This window comes from Stegostoma tigrinum, chromosome 10, assembly GCF_030684315.1.
Source record: "Stegostoma tigrinum isolate sSteTig4 chromosome 10, sSteTig4.hap1, whole genome shotgun sequence".
NCBI classification, from domain to species: domain Eukaryota; kingdom Metazoa; phylum Chordata; class Chondrichthyes; order Orectolobiformes; family Stegostomatidae; genus Stegostoma; species Stegostoma tigrinum.
Window position 1 is genome coordinate 11,778,054 of NC_081363.1, and position 16,294 is coordinate 11,794,347.

At 43.1% G+C, this 16,294-nt stretch overlaps 1 protein-coding gene across 28 annotated transcripts in view; it reads right to left on the reverse strand.

Moving 5' to 3' along the window:
- The window catches only part of nrxn3a (neurexin 3a), a 2,036,587-nt gene that overhangs the window by 1,111,113 nt on the left and 909,180 nt on the right, over nucleotides 1-16,294 (reverse strand). The gene's annotated exons all lie outside the window — the stretch shown is intronic.

Below are 16,294 nucleotides of genomic sequence, written 5' to 3' on the forward strand. Positions count from 1 at the left end.
GGGGTTACAGGGAAGTGGGTATTAATGTGTTCACAGTGGGGGGTTACAGGGAAGTGGGTATTAATGTGTTCACAGTTGGGGTTACAGGGAAGTGGGTATTAATGTGTTCACAGTTGGGGTTACAAGGAAGTGGGTATTAATGTGTTCACAGTTGGGGTTACAGGGAAGTGGGTATTAATGTGTTCACAGTTGGGGTTACAGGGAAGTGGGTATTAATGTGTTCACAGTTGGGGTTACAGGGAAGTGGGTATTAATGTGTTCACAGTTGGGGTTACAGGGAAGTGGGTATTAATGTGTTCACAGTTGGGGTTACAGGGAAGTGGGTATTAATGTGTTCACAGTTGGGGTTACAGGGAAGTGGGTATTAATGTGTTCACAGTTGGGGTTACAGGGAAGTGGGTATTAATGTGTTCACAAGTGTTGGCAAGTGTGGGGGGGGGGCGGTGATGCTTACACTGAGCAGCATCTTAATGGCTTCACTGTTAGCCTTACACAAGAAAGGCTTATTTTGATGTAGGTCTTTAAAATCTGTTCACATATCTGGTTATAAAATTCATCCCTTCAGGAAATGAAAATCCATCTACAAAGCTTGATAAAAAAAATTACATGGCTCAGAGCAAATTCGAGTGGAGTGTTTATAAAAAAGTGTCTGATCTTACAATTTTAGGAAAAGTGGCATTCGCTATACTTTCAACTCTAAGGTGCCCAGTTAGAACTACCGTGGGTGCTGTAAGTGATCTGCGAGCAATCATAACTCAACACTTTCACTGCTTCAGGGACATTTACTGAAAAACTCTAGTACTAGGGCAGTACATGAGCTAAGTGGGATTTGATGCAATACATATGCTTGAGTACATTTTGGTGAATAATAATGGAAGAAACATTATGTTAACATTTCACTGTACGTGGATTTAATCTGCAAATTTTGATCTAAATAGCATGGGCTTTGACAACTTTATGACAGTGTTTATATTATGGGAAAGTATTATTGTCATTCCACCAACGTCACCTGCACCTTCAGTTGCCTGGGTTCCAAGCTCTGGAATTTTCTCCCTATAACTCTCCACCTCATTTCACTCTATTACGACATCTCTTAAAACCTACCCCTTTGATCAAGCTTTCTTTATATGACTGGCTATCATATTCTGTCATATAACACTCTTGTGAAAGTTTGATAATTTCTTTTTGTGAAAGGTTCGAAGTAAATATAAGGTGTTGTTGTTCTCATTTAATTTTTGATTCCAACGTAAATGGTACAAAAAGATTTTGCATATTTTTTCTATGCATTTGTTAACTGTAATTTATTCACCAACTTCAAAATCTTGCATTTATATAACATCCTACAAGGAAAGTATGTGCCTCAAGGCACTTCCCACAGGAGCATCATTAAGGGAGGTGACCAAAAACCTGATCAAAAGGTAGTTTTAAGGAACTTCTTAAAGGAGAACAGTCAACAAAGCACCCCTGAAGTTTGAGAGTGAATTTCAGATCATAACGGTGTTGGCAGCTGAAAGCAAGTCAAAAAGGTGGAGCAATAAAAACTGGAGATGCTAAAAAGGGGGCAGATAAGGAACAACAGACAACACAGTGTGGAGTTGGAGGAACACAGCAGGCCAGGCAGCATCGGAGGAAAATTGTTTCAGAGATAATGGGAACTGCAGATGCTGGAGAATCCAAGGTAACAAAGTGTGGAACTGGATGAACACAGCAGGCCAAGCAGCATTTTAGGAGCACAAAAGTTCATTTATATATCAAGTTAGAAGAACCAAATGGTTTCACAGGAATGGTGTAAGCCAAACCTTCACATGTAGCCACATCAGGAGCTTAGAATAGGTGCTGAAAGTTTTCACTAAAAAAGTAAGCTGAAAGGCATCCTGTAGCATAGAAGTGCATATGTGTGTGTGCCTGTGCACATGTGCGTGTGCATGCATGTGTGTGTGTGTGTGTGTGTGTGTGTGTGTGCGTGCGTGCGTGTGTGCGTGTGTGTGTGTGTGTGTGTTTGTGTGTGTGTGTGAGAGAGAGAGAGGTTTCAAGGTTTAGTGAACAGATATATGAAGGTAAGGCCACCAATGACAGAGCAATGAAATCTGTGGCTGAAGGAGCCTCTGGAATTCAAGGAGCTCAAAGATCTGGTGGTTGGAGTTGGTGGAATATTAATTGTGCTGCAGAAGATTATAGAGGTAGAGGCAAGGAATGAAAATGTTTCTGTAGCCCAAGGGGTTGGATGCCAATGACATGCATCAGAGATGAGTTCACTCAGCATGGGCTCAGGGGTATTAGGCAGTACTCTCACAGGAACCAGATAGCTCAGAAAGCCTGAAGTCTCAGTGGGATTTGCTTTCAGTTATGACTGCAACATTTTCATTTTTCTCAATATCTGATACATTTGCCCCTTGGGTTTCTCTGCTTTAATTACTTTTTATAGCGATACTTAAAATCGTTGCAGGCGCCTGATCAGGAATACAGTGAACGAAAAATCAAAAATAGAACAAACATGTACCCTGCAAACCGAAGCCGCTTCTGCTCCATGCCATATTACTTTAGTGTTACCCAGCAAATTGAGCTGACCTACATTCCCATCACAGAAGTGCAACAGGGCTGTAGAGTCAGGGTGAAAACTGGACGAAACAATGTTTTCCCATGTGACAGCAGGTCAGCACCAGCAGCATTGCTGGAGGAACATTCAAACTCTGCACATATGATATTTTACGATGATACCCTATTACGTCGCGCTTCACCTTTTTGTAGAACCTAATTCCAAACACTTTGTACTCATAACCTGCTCGCTGCTGGCATCAAACTCTCCCTGGTGCAAAACTATTCATTCCTAGGTGACTTTTCAGTTTCTCGAGTCTGCACACAATAATATTATTCCTTTTGGTTAATTTTTGGGGGTGGGGCTGACAGAAACAGTCTCTGACCTGGAAACTTTGCTAACCGTTGATGTAACGTCTTTAAGAGTTGAAGCAATGGGAGAAGCTGTTAATTCAAAGAGGAATTCAGTATTCTCGGGAAAAGGCAGGTTAAGTGGAGTCGAGCATCAGTGATGCTGTCATTGAATGGTTAAGCAGATTCAATGGGCTGAATGGCCTGTTCCTATGTCCTATATTGTCAACCCCTCAACATGTTATTTGTTGACCCTCTATATCTTGGCTAAAAAAATCTACTCTCAAACCTGACTATTACATGGGTATCAGAGATAATGGGAACTGCAGATGCTGGAGATTCCAAGATAATAAAATGTGAGGCTGGATGAACACAGCAGGCCAAGCAGCATCCGGTACATCTGTTACATGAAACTCTAACTGCTGGAACACAGCAGGCCAGGCAGCATCAGAGGAGCAGGAAAGCTGATGTTTCAGGTCAGGACGCTCCTTTGGGACCCTTTCTGAAGATGGGTCACGACCCGAAAAGTCAGCTTTCCTGCTCCTCTGACGCTGCCTGGCCTGCTGTGTTCCTCTAGCTCCATGCCGTGTTATACCTGACTCCAGCATCAGCAGTTCTTACTATATCTAATTGCTGGAATTCCTTTCATCTCTGGTCCAGAGAGAGTGGATTGAAAGACCAAGTCAGGACTGCTAGGATTAGCAATCTGTTGGTGTCAGTGCCACTGAGGAGGCTGTGATCACAGAAAGAAATTCCAAAGAGTTTATATCAGGCCAAGATTACTTAAAACAGAGGAAGAGCAACCTAGGATGGTGATGGCGAGCACGAGGGGGCATAGCTCTAAATTGAGGGGTGAAAGATATAGGACAGATGTCAGATAATAAAATGTGAGGCTGGATGAACACAGCAGGCCAAGCAGCATCTCAGGAGCATGGCCTGCTGTGTTCATCCAGCCTCACATTTTATTATCTTGGAATCTCCAGCATCTGCAGTTCCCATTATCTCGGACAGATGTCAGAGGTAGTTTCTTTACTCAGAGAGTACTAAGGGAATGGAATGTTTTGCCTGCAACGGTAGTAGATTCGCCAACTTTAGGTACATTTAAGTCGTCATTGGACAAGCATATGGACGTACATGGAGTAGTGTAGGTTAGATGGGCGAGATCGGTATGACAGGTCGGCACAACATCGAGGGCCGAAGGGCCTGTACTGTGCTGTAATGTTCTATGTTCCCTCCATTCAGTTAATAGAATCCACGGTTGCCATTTGATCGATCATCCAGAATTTGGCATTGTGGGCACACCTAACCCAAATGGACTGCAGAAGTTCCAAAGGATGACTGGTGATGGGCAATAAATGTTAGCTCAGCCAGCGATACTGGCATCCCCTGAATAAATAATTAAAAATGAATTGCTTCGCTGAGATAACCTCTACATTTCTTGATAGATCCCTGTCCATTGTGAAAAATTCCCCCTTCGATCTGAAATGTAGAAATGCAGGAGAGCAACATTTGTTGCTCACTTTCCCTATTCTGTGGTTCATTCCGATAAATTTCCACATCACAGAAACTGAGGATTAAATTTTTGACAAGTGCTCTAAGAGTTCAGATCCTTCTTATTTTTGTTGATGGAAGGATTGCAAGTATTAGTCGCTATTTATCTGCTGGTCCAGCCCACTTCAGTGTGAATGTTCTTCCAACAATAAATTTGATGCAGTTATTTAGCCTGAGCTAGACAGTTCAACTGGAATTTTCCTGCCTGCTTATCCAACAAAATATGAATATACGGTGAGTATGCTATGTGAAATTCCATTTCAAAAATGTTTATTAATCGTACATCACACTGACCCCTTCACTGCATGAACATATTTCAGATTAGAGAAAGTCCAGAACTACCTATGAAAACTGCCATATCCAGTTTCCATGAATAAAGATAACAGAGTCATAACAAATCTTATAATTCATTGTATACAGAGCTCTTGCTAAAATGTTAATGTTGTTTGTGGTAATTTGCAGTTAGATTGTGTGGTACCTGCTTCAGTGAACTTGCTAAGGTTCATTCAACTCGTATGCACATTTATTATCACTTTAAACAGCAGTTTCAACTTCATTATTTTGTTCACTAATTACATCTCTGATTCCTTACAAAGGATAAATTACAAATTCCCAAAGAAGATATGAAAATATTCCAAATTTAATCATCCATTCAGAGCAGGAGTCTGTTCTGCTTTTCAACCCGATCATTGCTGTTCTGTCCCTTCACTGCATCCACCCAGTTCAGTCTGTAAATGGAATCACACAAATGTCACATACAGAAAGAGGCCAGTCAGCCCATCATATCTGCACTGACTCTCCTAATGAGCATCATGATTTAGCGCCATACTCCCATTCTTTCCTCATCAGCTCTGCATATTGTTTCTATTTAAATCACTGTCTAATCATCACTAAATGTCTTGATTGAACCTGCATCCCCCACACTTCCACACCCAAACCACTCACTGTGTGGACAAACTATCTCTCACCTTGCATTTACTTCTGCCTGTGCTCTGGTATTTCAGGTATAGCAGGAACATAGTTTTTCCATGTACATTCTCACAGCCTTCTCGTCTGCAATGAGAACAGTCCCAACTTCTCCAATCCATATATCTGAAGGACATCATCTCTGAAACCATTCCTGCAAACTTTGATATCAATGCTGAGTAAGAATCTAGCAACCTTAGGTTTATTATTTTCAAACGACAACCCCCATCCAGACTCAACTTTGGTAGACCAATGGTACAAGCCCATAGATCACTGAAGTTATCGACAAATGCTTGCCTTCGTTAGTCATGGAGTAATATATAGGAGTGGGGAAGTCTTGTTGCAAATTTATAGGTCATTGGTTAGGCCACAGATAGAATATTGCATGCAATTCTGGTCACCATGCTTTTGGAAGGATGAGATTGCATTGGAGAGGGTGCAGAGGAATACACCAGGACTTTGCCTGGGATGGAAAGTCTCAGCAGTGAGGAAAGACTGGATAGGCTGGATTTGTTTTCCTTGGGACAGAGGATGCTGAGTGGAGATCTGAATGACGTATACAAAATTATAAGATAGAGTAGATATTAAGAATTTTCTCCCCCAAGCAGATGTGTCCAAAACCAGAGGGCATATGTTTAAGGTGAGGGGTAAATGGGTTAATGGAATGCATTACCTGAGAGGGTGGCGAAGGCAGGTGCTCTCATAACATTTAAGAAATATCAGGACGAGCACTTAAACTGTCATCGTGGGCTATGAACCAAGTGCAGGTAAATGGTACAGAGAGATAATGGGCTTTTCTGATGAAGGGTCTAGGCCCGAAACGTCAGCTTTTGTGCTCCTGAGATGCTGCCTGGCCTGCTGTGTTCATCCAGCTCCACACTTTGTTATCACAGGTAAATGGGATTAGTGTAGTCTGATGTTTGTTGATTGGCAAGGACATGGTGGACCAAAGGGGCCTGTTTCTATGATATGTGACTGTGTGATTCTGTGACTCAGCAATATTTTGTGGGAGTGAGCTACAGATTAGGGGTGGCACGGTGGCTCAGTGGTTAGCACTGCTGCCTCACAGCGCCAGGGACCTGGGTTCGATTCCACCCTCGGGCGACTGTCTGTGTGGAGTTTGCACATTCTCCCCATGTCTGCGTGGGTTTCCTCCGGGTGCTCTGGTTTCCTCCCACAGTCCAAAGATGTGCAGGCTAGGTGGACTGACCATGCTAAATCACCCATAGTGTTCAGTGATGAGTAGATTAGGTGGTTTATAGGGGAATGGGTCTAGGTGGGATGCTCTTTGGAGGGGTGGTGTGGACTTGTTGGGCTGAAAGGCCTGTTTCCACACTGTACGTGGCAAATGTATTCCTGATATCACCCCTGAATGACCTACCTCTAAATCAAATGTAATGCCTTCTTGTTCAGGATTCTACCCTCTGAGGAGAAACAATCTTGTGTTTCATCCAGCTCAGAGGGATTTAAGGTTCTGAGTGCATGAAGGGAGGGGAGGTAATAGCCTCATGGTATTGTCACTGGGCTATTAGCTGAGAGACCCAGATAATGTTCTGGGGACCCGGATTCAAATCCCATCACGGTAGATGGTGGAATTTGAATTTAATAACGATCTAGAATTGAGAGTCTAATGAAGACCATGAATTGATTGTCTGGAAAAACCTATTTAGTTCACTCATGCTCTTTTGGGAAGGAAACTGCCATCCTTACTTGGTCTGGCCTACATGTGACTCCAGAGCCACAGCAATGTGGTTGACTCTTACCTGCCCTCTCGGGGGTGGGAGGGGTGGGCAATTAGGGGTGGGCAGAACATGCTGTCTGGCCAGTGATGCCCTCATCTTGTGAATGAATAAAGAAAATCACAAATTCCGAGCATCCAAGTTAAAAGGGTTATAGGGAAGACAGATGGAATGTTGGCCTTCCATTCAAAGGGGATGAAGTGTAAAAATAGGGAAATCTTGCTGAAACTATACAAGGAGTGAGTTAGAACTAGAATAAACCTATTCTGAGGACGCAATGAGCAACTTAGGTCCCCTTGTCAAGTAGAGGATGTACTGGCATTGGACACAATACAGAGACGGTTCATCAAGGTGACTCCAGACATGGAGATATTTTCTTATGAAGGAAAGTTGAGTAGGTTAGGTCTGTACTCATCAGGCTTTAGAAGAATAAGTGACAACCTTATTGAAACCGAGAAGTTTCTTAGGGTACTTGACACCGTGTACGTGGAGAGATTGTTTACCTTTGTCGGACTGTCTAGGACCAGGGGGTATAAAAGGTTGTACATTGAAAACAGGGATGAGGAAGAATTTCTTCTGTCAAAAAGTAGTGAATCCTCGTTGAAGGCTAGAGAAGCTGTGTTGTTAAAAATATTCAAGGCAGAGATTTCTAGTCAATAAAGGTGTCAATGGTTATGGGAAAAGGCAGGAAAGTGGAGTTAAGGATTATCAGGTCAACCATGGACAACCAATTAATGGGAGAACAGATTCAATGGGTTGAATGGCCTAAATTTGCTCCTACACCTAAGTGTATGGTCTGACCTGTCTATTGTTTTCGTAAATTTCTTCATTCTCTCTTTAAAAACACTGCCTCAAACTGAGGTATTGGACAATCTCTGTCACCTTAACCAGGAAGTCATTTTTCACGTTCTGAGTTAACACAGAGTATGTGTTACAGAGAACATCACAGCTGGGTCAGGTCCTGCTCCATTCGGGCAGCTACACATATCAACTTCATCATTAACTTCTTCCACCCACTATAACAACTCCCAGCTCAGCGCCTGCCTCAGCCCCTTTATTTCAGCATCCTCTTGACCAACCTTTCCTCCACAAACCTGAATTCATCTGAATCCTTTTAAATCCCTCCCTGGCCTCTCCCTATTTCTGTAATCTCTTTTGGTCCTGTGTGAACTCTGTTCTCCTCCAATTCTGACTGGTCAGCATTGCCAATTTTAATCACCTCATTCTTGGGGGTGTACTTTCAGCTGCTGGGGCCCCAAACCCTGGAATTCACTCCCGAAGCTATTCCACCTCCCAAAGCTTCGCTGCTCCTTTAAACATGGTGAAGCATTTTGTCACATTGAACATGCTATATAAATGCAAATAGAAGGATTGGATAAGCATATGGATGTACATAATTCTATGTACGTCCATATGCTTATCCAATCCTTCTATTTGCATTTATATAGCATGTTCAATGTGACAAAATGCTTCAGTGTAGGTTAGATGGGCTTGAGATCGGTATGACAAGTCGGCACAACATCGAGGGCCGAAGGGCCCGTACTGTGCTGTAATGTTCTATGTTCCAAAAGCCTGCAGACGCTGGAAATATGAAACGTGAATGGTTGGTGCTGGAGAAACTCAGCAGGTGTAGTACCCGCAATATTTGTTCCATTCACTCCTCCTCCCTTCTGCCTACAGAATAAATAGAACATTTTCCAACTCCTTTAGTTCTGCAGAAGAGTCAACTAGACTTGAAATATTAACTGTGACTCCCTCTCCACAGAAGCTGCCTGACCTGCTGAAATTCTCAAGCACTTTCTGTTTTTACTTCAATTCTTCTGTATAAATGCAAGCGGCTACTGTTTAAGACATCCGTGCAGAAAATATAAGCTTTGAAGATTGGTATTCCAAGAATTCAGAACAAAAACACCAGCACAGGCGGTAATTAGAAATGTTTTCTAAACTGTATCTTTATCGTGTTACAATCTGCAAGTACTGGGCCATGAATGGAACAGTGGGAACGGTTCTCATCTGCATATTATAAGGATAATTCAGTAGCACATCAGAAAGATTTACTCAAATCCTACTAATAAATTATGAAGCAATACAGAACAGGTTGGCAATATTTTCTTCAGGAAACAGCTGACTAATGGATAACCTGATGAGGTCTTTGAGATCATGAAAGGATTAGAAAGGGTGGATAAAGCTTAGAAAACAGAATCAAGAGTAGGCCATTCAGCCTTTTGAGCCTCTTCTGCCATTTAATATAACCATCACTTTACTCGCCATAAACTGTGATCTTTTCAGCTCTAAGCGCTATCGTGTGGCATGGTGGGTCCTGCATTTATTTCCAGCCTCAGGTGACTATGTTTAGAGTTCGCATGTTATCCCCGTGTCTATGTGGGTTTCATCCGGGTGCTCCGGTTTCCTCCCAGAGTCCAAAGATGTGCAAATTGGGTGGATTGACCATGCTAAGTTGTCCATAGCATCCAGGAATCTATAGGTTACATGCATTAACCATGTGGAAATGTAAGGATCGAGTAGTAGGTTGAGTCTGGGTGGGATGCTCTCTGGAGAGTCAGTGTGGATTTGTTGGGTCAAATGGCTGTTTCCACACTATTGTATTCTAATTATAATTCCTCCTTGATGTACAGAAGATGCTTGCAGCTGCTTGTGAGATCAGAAGTCATGGGCTATTTTGAAACGTGGTCACTAGTGAATTTAACAGGGAATTCAGAAGTGCCTGCACCAAAAGGATGGTCAGAAAGTGGTACTCTCTCTGTCATGAGGAGGTGAGGCCAAATAGATGGAAATTCAAGAAGAGGGAATGTAACCACATGGCAGGACAATGGAGATGGTTTGTGATATATGTAAATGGCTTGGATGAAAATGTAGTTGGGTGAGTCAGTAAGTATGCAGACGACACAAAGATTGATGGAATTGTGGATAGTGTAGATGGTTGTCAAAGGATACAGCAGGATAGAGATAGTAAGAACTTCAGATGCTGGAGTCAGAGATAACACAGCAGGCCCGGCAGCATCAGCGGTGTGGGAAAGTTGACGTTTCGGGTCAGGACCCTTCTTCGGAAATGAACAGCAGGGTAGAGATCAGTTGCAGGAATGGGCAGAGAAATTGCAGATGGGGTTTAATCCCAGGCAAGTATGAGGAGCTGCACTTTGGAAGATCAAATATTAAGGAAAAGTATACAATTAATGGCAGGGGACCGAACAGCATTGACATACAGATGGATCTTGGAATTCAAGTCTATAGCTCTCTGAAAGTAGCCATGCAAGTAAATGGTGTGATAAAGAAGGCATATGGCATGCTTGCCTTTATTGGTCAGGGAATGGAGTACAAGAGGCAGGATGCTATGTTACAGCTTTATAAGATCTTGGTTAGGACGCACTTAGTGTGTAATTTTCAATTCTGTTTGCCACATTACAGGAAGGATGTGGAGGTTTTAGAGAGGATGCAGAAGAGGTTTAGCAGGATGCTGCCTAGATTAGAGGGTACGAGACAGAAGGAGAGGCTAGAAAAACTCAGGTTGTTTTCCTGGGGTATGAGGGGAGACTTGACAGAAGTCTACAAGTTATGAGATGCATAGATAGGGTTGATGGTCAGAATCTTTTCCCAGAGTTGAAATGTCTGATACGAGGGACCATACATTTAAGGTTAGAGAGGGAAAGTTCAAAGGAGATGTGAGGGGCAAGTTTTTTTTAAACAGAGAGTGGTAGGATTCTAGAATGTGCTGCCAGGGGTGGTGGTGGAGGCAGATATAATCAGGGCATCTAGGGGACTTTTAGATAGGCACGTGATTATGCAAGGAATGGAGGGATATGGACCAATGGCAGGCAAAAGGGATTGGATTTATTTGGCATTGTGATCAGCACAACATTGTGGACCAAAGGGCCTATTCCTGTGCTGTACTGTTGGACGTTCTATCTTCTCCTGATAATGGGCTGGAATTACATGAAGAGGGGGTGAAAGGAGATAAAATTGAAGCCTCTCAACTCTTGTATAAACCCATTGGGCCCTTCCCATGCTACAAAATAATTAGCAACAATGTATTCTGCAAACCAGATTCAATTTCATTTTTATTCTGTTCAGCTCACACTAATGCTCACTAAATTGATGAAAATGCCAACAATTTCACGTAATCTCTGCTGGAATAATATGTAGACATGCTACCTGTAACTGACAGTAACCTCACTGCCTGGTTTGCACAGATATATCGAGGGAGGGACAGCTTAATTACATCAAAGAATCAGATGCCCTCAGGAGAATTTAAGCATGAAGCCTCGTTTTTCATTCTTTCTTTTTGTCCACCAGATATGCATTTCAAACGTATAATTATTATTGACTTGGCATTGGTTTTACCAGAGTTTTCCAAAGTTATAAACATTTACTATAATTCTCAGCAGCTGAATTTTGTTTGTAGATTAGAAAAGAATACACATAATCAAGACAGCCCATTTAAGAGCCGTCCTCAACTAGACAGTAGACCTCCAGAATAAAGCAAAATATTGTTGATGTTTTAAATCTTAAAAATATGCATAGGATACGAGAGAAACTCAGCAGAGGTCTGGCCGCATCCATGGAGAGAGAAACAGAGTTATGTTTCTAGTGTGGGTACGGGGGCTCATTGGTTAACATTGCTGCCTCATAGTGCCAGGGACGCAGGCTTAATCCCAAACTCGCAAAAAAGACCCTGAACTTCCTGTTGCCTGCTACTTCAATGCAACACCCTGCTCCCTGGCCAACATCTCTGTGTCTGGCTTGCTACAGTGTTCCAGTGAAGCCCAACACAAACTGGAGGAACAACACCTCATTTTCCGCTAGGGGACCCTACAGCCCTCCGGACTCAATACTGAGTTCAATAATTTTAGGGTCCAAGCTCTCCCATGTCCCAGCCCCCTCTCCCACACACCAAGCCTTGTTACCACATAGCCTGCCACTACGCACCCCCTGTTGTTAGTCACTAACAGTGCCCATTAACAACTATTCACTCTCCCAGCCTGATCGGTAGCAAATCCTTTGTCTGTCCAACTGTCTTTCTCTCTCTTTGGGCTCTATCCTATCGTTTACTCCCTACCCCACCCACCTCCCTATTTTCTGCATACAAACTGACATTTTCCCAGCCACCATCAGTTCTGAGGAAGGATCACCAGACCCGAAACGTTAACTTTGTTTTCTCCTTCTGCCAGACCTGCTGAGCTTTCCCAGCAACTTCTGTTTTTGCTCTTAGTGTCAGACTTGTCGACTGTGTGTGGAGTTTGCACATTCTCCCTGTGTCTGCGTGGGTTTCCTCCGGGTGCTCCGGCTTCCAGTCCAAAGATGTGCAGGTTAGGTGGATTGGCCGTGCTTAAGTTTCCTTCAATGCCCATGGATATACGCAGGGGATTAACCACAGGAAATGCAAAAATAGGATAGGGCAGTAGGTCTGGATGGGATGCACTTCAGTGGGTTGGAGCAGGCCCAATGGGCTTCCACACTGTGGGGATTCTACCAAGTCTGATATGACTCTTCTTCAGGACTGGAGTTCATCAGAACCAGTGCTGAAGGAGAACCACACCAGACTCCAAATGATAACCTTAGTCCTGTTGTTTTAACAATTTAATATAGTCACTACCATCTCATCACCACCTCCAGCATGTTATTTGAATGAGCTAGTTGCTTATTCTTCAAGAAGAGCTCATCTTTTCTCATCACCTTGAATGACAGCTCAAAATAAATATTTGAAATATAGTGGTGCTGAACGGGAAATAGCCCATATAGATGCATTGACTTAAATCTTTTGCATTTTTTTGTATTTCCTCATGGGAATCACATTGACTATCCCTAATGGCTCTCAGGGCAGTTAATAGTCAGCCGAATCGTTGTGGGTCTGGAGTCACATGCAGACTCCAGATCAGGAGAGGACAACAGATTTCCTTCCCGAGGTTAAAACAGTAAAGCAGATGAGTTTTTTTTCAAGAAATGACAATGGTTACACAGTCATTATTGCTTCCATACTTTTTAAAAATTGAATCTGATATGGCAGGGTCTGCACCTAGGTCCCCAGAATATTAGTGATGATAGGAACTGCAAATGCTGGAGAATCCAAGATAATAAAATGTGAGGCTGGATGACCACAGCAGGCCCAGCAGCATCTCAGGAGCACAAAAGCTGACATTTCGGGCCTAGACCCTAGATGCTGCTGGGCCTGCTGTGTTCATCCAGCCTCACATTTTATTATCCCCAGAATATTAGCTGGGTTTCTGAGTTTATATTCTAGAAATGATTCAACTAGGTATCACCTCCCTGAAGATCCTGTTTCCACATGGTAGGGATTCTATGCAGAAACAGATAAAGGGGAAAGTCGGGAGATTGACACTAGCTAATAGAAGTGATGCAGTCTTGATGGGACGAAAGGCCTCCTGTGGCATAACAGTGCTGTGACTATGTAAATTAGATGCTGAGATGTGGGGGTCGGTGTTTGGGCTGGAATGCTGAGGTGAAAATGAAGATGGGCTACAATGGCTTTTGCTTTCTGCATTCACCTGGTGATGTCATTGCATAAGAGATGTGTGCGGGAGGCTGTCAGAAGGCTATGGTCCTTGAAGCTATCCAGAACAATGGCTTTGTTCTGCCAATCTACTGTTTCTTGAATGATCGCATGGCTTTAACAACCAATATTCTGCCTGGAAATCTTTTCAATGACCTGGTCCGCGCAGTTTGTTAAGATCCTCCTGAGACCTTAAGATCACCTCCTGCTAATTTGAACCAGTGCTCTGACGTTCCAACCTCATAATTTAATTTGAAGCAATGTTGCATTTTGCCCCGCAACATTCACAATTTTATCTTTGAAATCTCCTTTTCCTCAACTGAAAAGCTTGAAGCAAGCTCGAAAAAAGCTGCTTTCTTTGAATGAATACCGGCACTGGTGTAATTTCAGCTGGGGTCAGGCAGTAGGTTAATTGTTTACCAAGTTCATGTTACCCATATTCATTATTCATGAGCTGTCCTGGAAAGGAAGTTAGTCTGTCAGACAAGGAACACCTCGTTCGTGTTGTGAAAGGGTGGACTCTGTTGTCAGCCTTCCCTGCTCTTTCATTTTTCCAAGATGATAACACACACACACATGTACACGCACACAGATGCGCAAGCGCACACATGCGTACGCATACATGCACACAATCGCACATGCACATATGCATTCACGTACACATACAAAGCATGCACACATGTACACACACACGTGCATATATATGTGCGTGCACGCACACACATATGCACACACATGTAAGCACATGCGCATGGGTGCATACGCACATGCACATGCACACACACACATACGCATGCATGTACATGCACACACGTGTACACATGCACCTGTGTGCACATACATACGTGCAAACATGCGCACCCATGCAAGCACTCACTCAATCCTCAAATTCACTTTTCTCCCTTTTCTCCAAAACCCTTGAGTCCCTTGCCAATCAACAGTCTGTCTATCTCAGCCTTGAATGTACATATGATAAACAATTCCACAGATTTACAACCCTCCAGGAGAAATTCCTCTTCATCTGTCTTAAATGGGAAACTCCGTATTCTGAGATTATACCCTCTGATCCCAAACACTCCCATGAGAGAAAACAACCAATCCACATCGATCCTGTAGCATTCCTTCAAGATTATTGACCAGCTAAAGCTTTGCAGAGTTATTTTGTGCAGACGCACTGAAGGACATGTCTGAGTAGATCTTTGCTTGGGCAGTACAACAACAAGTCCAACCCCTTTCCAACCCGCGGGGACGTAGAAACAGGTTTAGCAACAAGTACACGATGTACATAAGATGAAGCTCAAAATACTTACATCCCCATTGACTCCATGTCTCTATTTACTCCGGTGAGAATGTTGAGAAATGCTGACTGGATATTTTAATTATCTTTTGTTCATACAATCCAGATTGCTCACATTAAGACACTCGTGTTATTTTCAAATGAAGGTGCAATTGCTGGCCTTTGCAAACACACATTCCCGTTTGGCATTCTTTACATCATAATTAAGTTTGATTGATGAAAATTGTTTCGGCTACACAGACAGTGGCTCAGATTAAGCTCTCAATTCAATGTCTCTTCAACAGCTTAACTCCAATGGAGACCCAACTTGTTTGAGTTTCCTTCATTCATTCCAGTCTACTCTTCAGGCTGCACTGTTGCTCCTGTCACCAGGGTGGCTCCATTTATTTCAAAAGGGTGATTTTCTCCCTGTCCTCGCACCACAGGGTCCCTTCCACAAAAATACAGCCCCAGCACCCCCGCCACAACTCCCTCACCAGCCCCCATGCACACCACCACTCCCCCGCATTTCATCAGGGATCGTGTGGCATTGTGAGACAGAATTGCAAGAGAAAGCCCCTTGCACAATGTCTTCATTTCTGAGCAATTGCATCAGATGTAAGAAGGAGAGACAAACTGAAGATCACGGCTTCTCGTGGCGCTTCAATGATACAAGTGAGGCGATGTTACTTGGTCAGAAAATGAAGCAAATTACTGCACACAGAGGTCTACAGCTGACCCCATCTTACTCGCAGCCTTTACTTCCAATTTAACTCTGTGGGTGGAAGAGGGGCACTTTGAGAATCCATCAGCACAAGAGAACACATTATAGCTACAGGTATTGGGTCATTGAGACAGAGAGAGAATCGTAGAGATTTTATAGCCCAATAAAATCTATTCGGCCCATGCCTCCTATCAAGCATCTATCTATTCTCCGTTTTCCAGTACTTGGCCTGTATCCTTTTAAACAACAGCATTTCAAATGCTCTTTCACATACTTCTTAAATTACTTGATGGTTCCAGCCTCTTCCATTCTGACAGGCAGTGAGTTCCAGATACCTACAAACCCCGAGGTGAAAATAATTTTCCTCAAATCCCCTCTAAACCTTATCCTCTTTACCTGTGCCCCTGGATTTTGACCCCTCTGCTAAAGGGAGAAGTTTCCATCTATCTGTGCTCCTCATAACTTTGTACATCTCAGCCCATCTCAGCTCTCTTCTAAACTGAATACCTCCAGCCCAAGCAACATCCTGCTGAATCTCCTCCGGTGCAATTAGATCCGACCTTACACGCAGTGACCAGAATGCATGCGGTCCTCCAGTTAAGCCCTAATTGACTGATAGGGCGAAA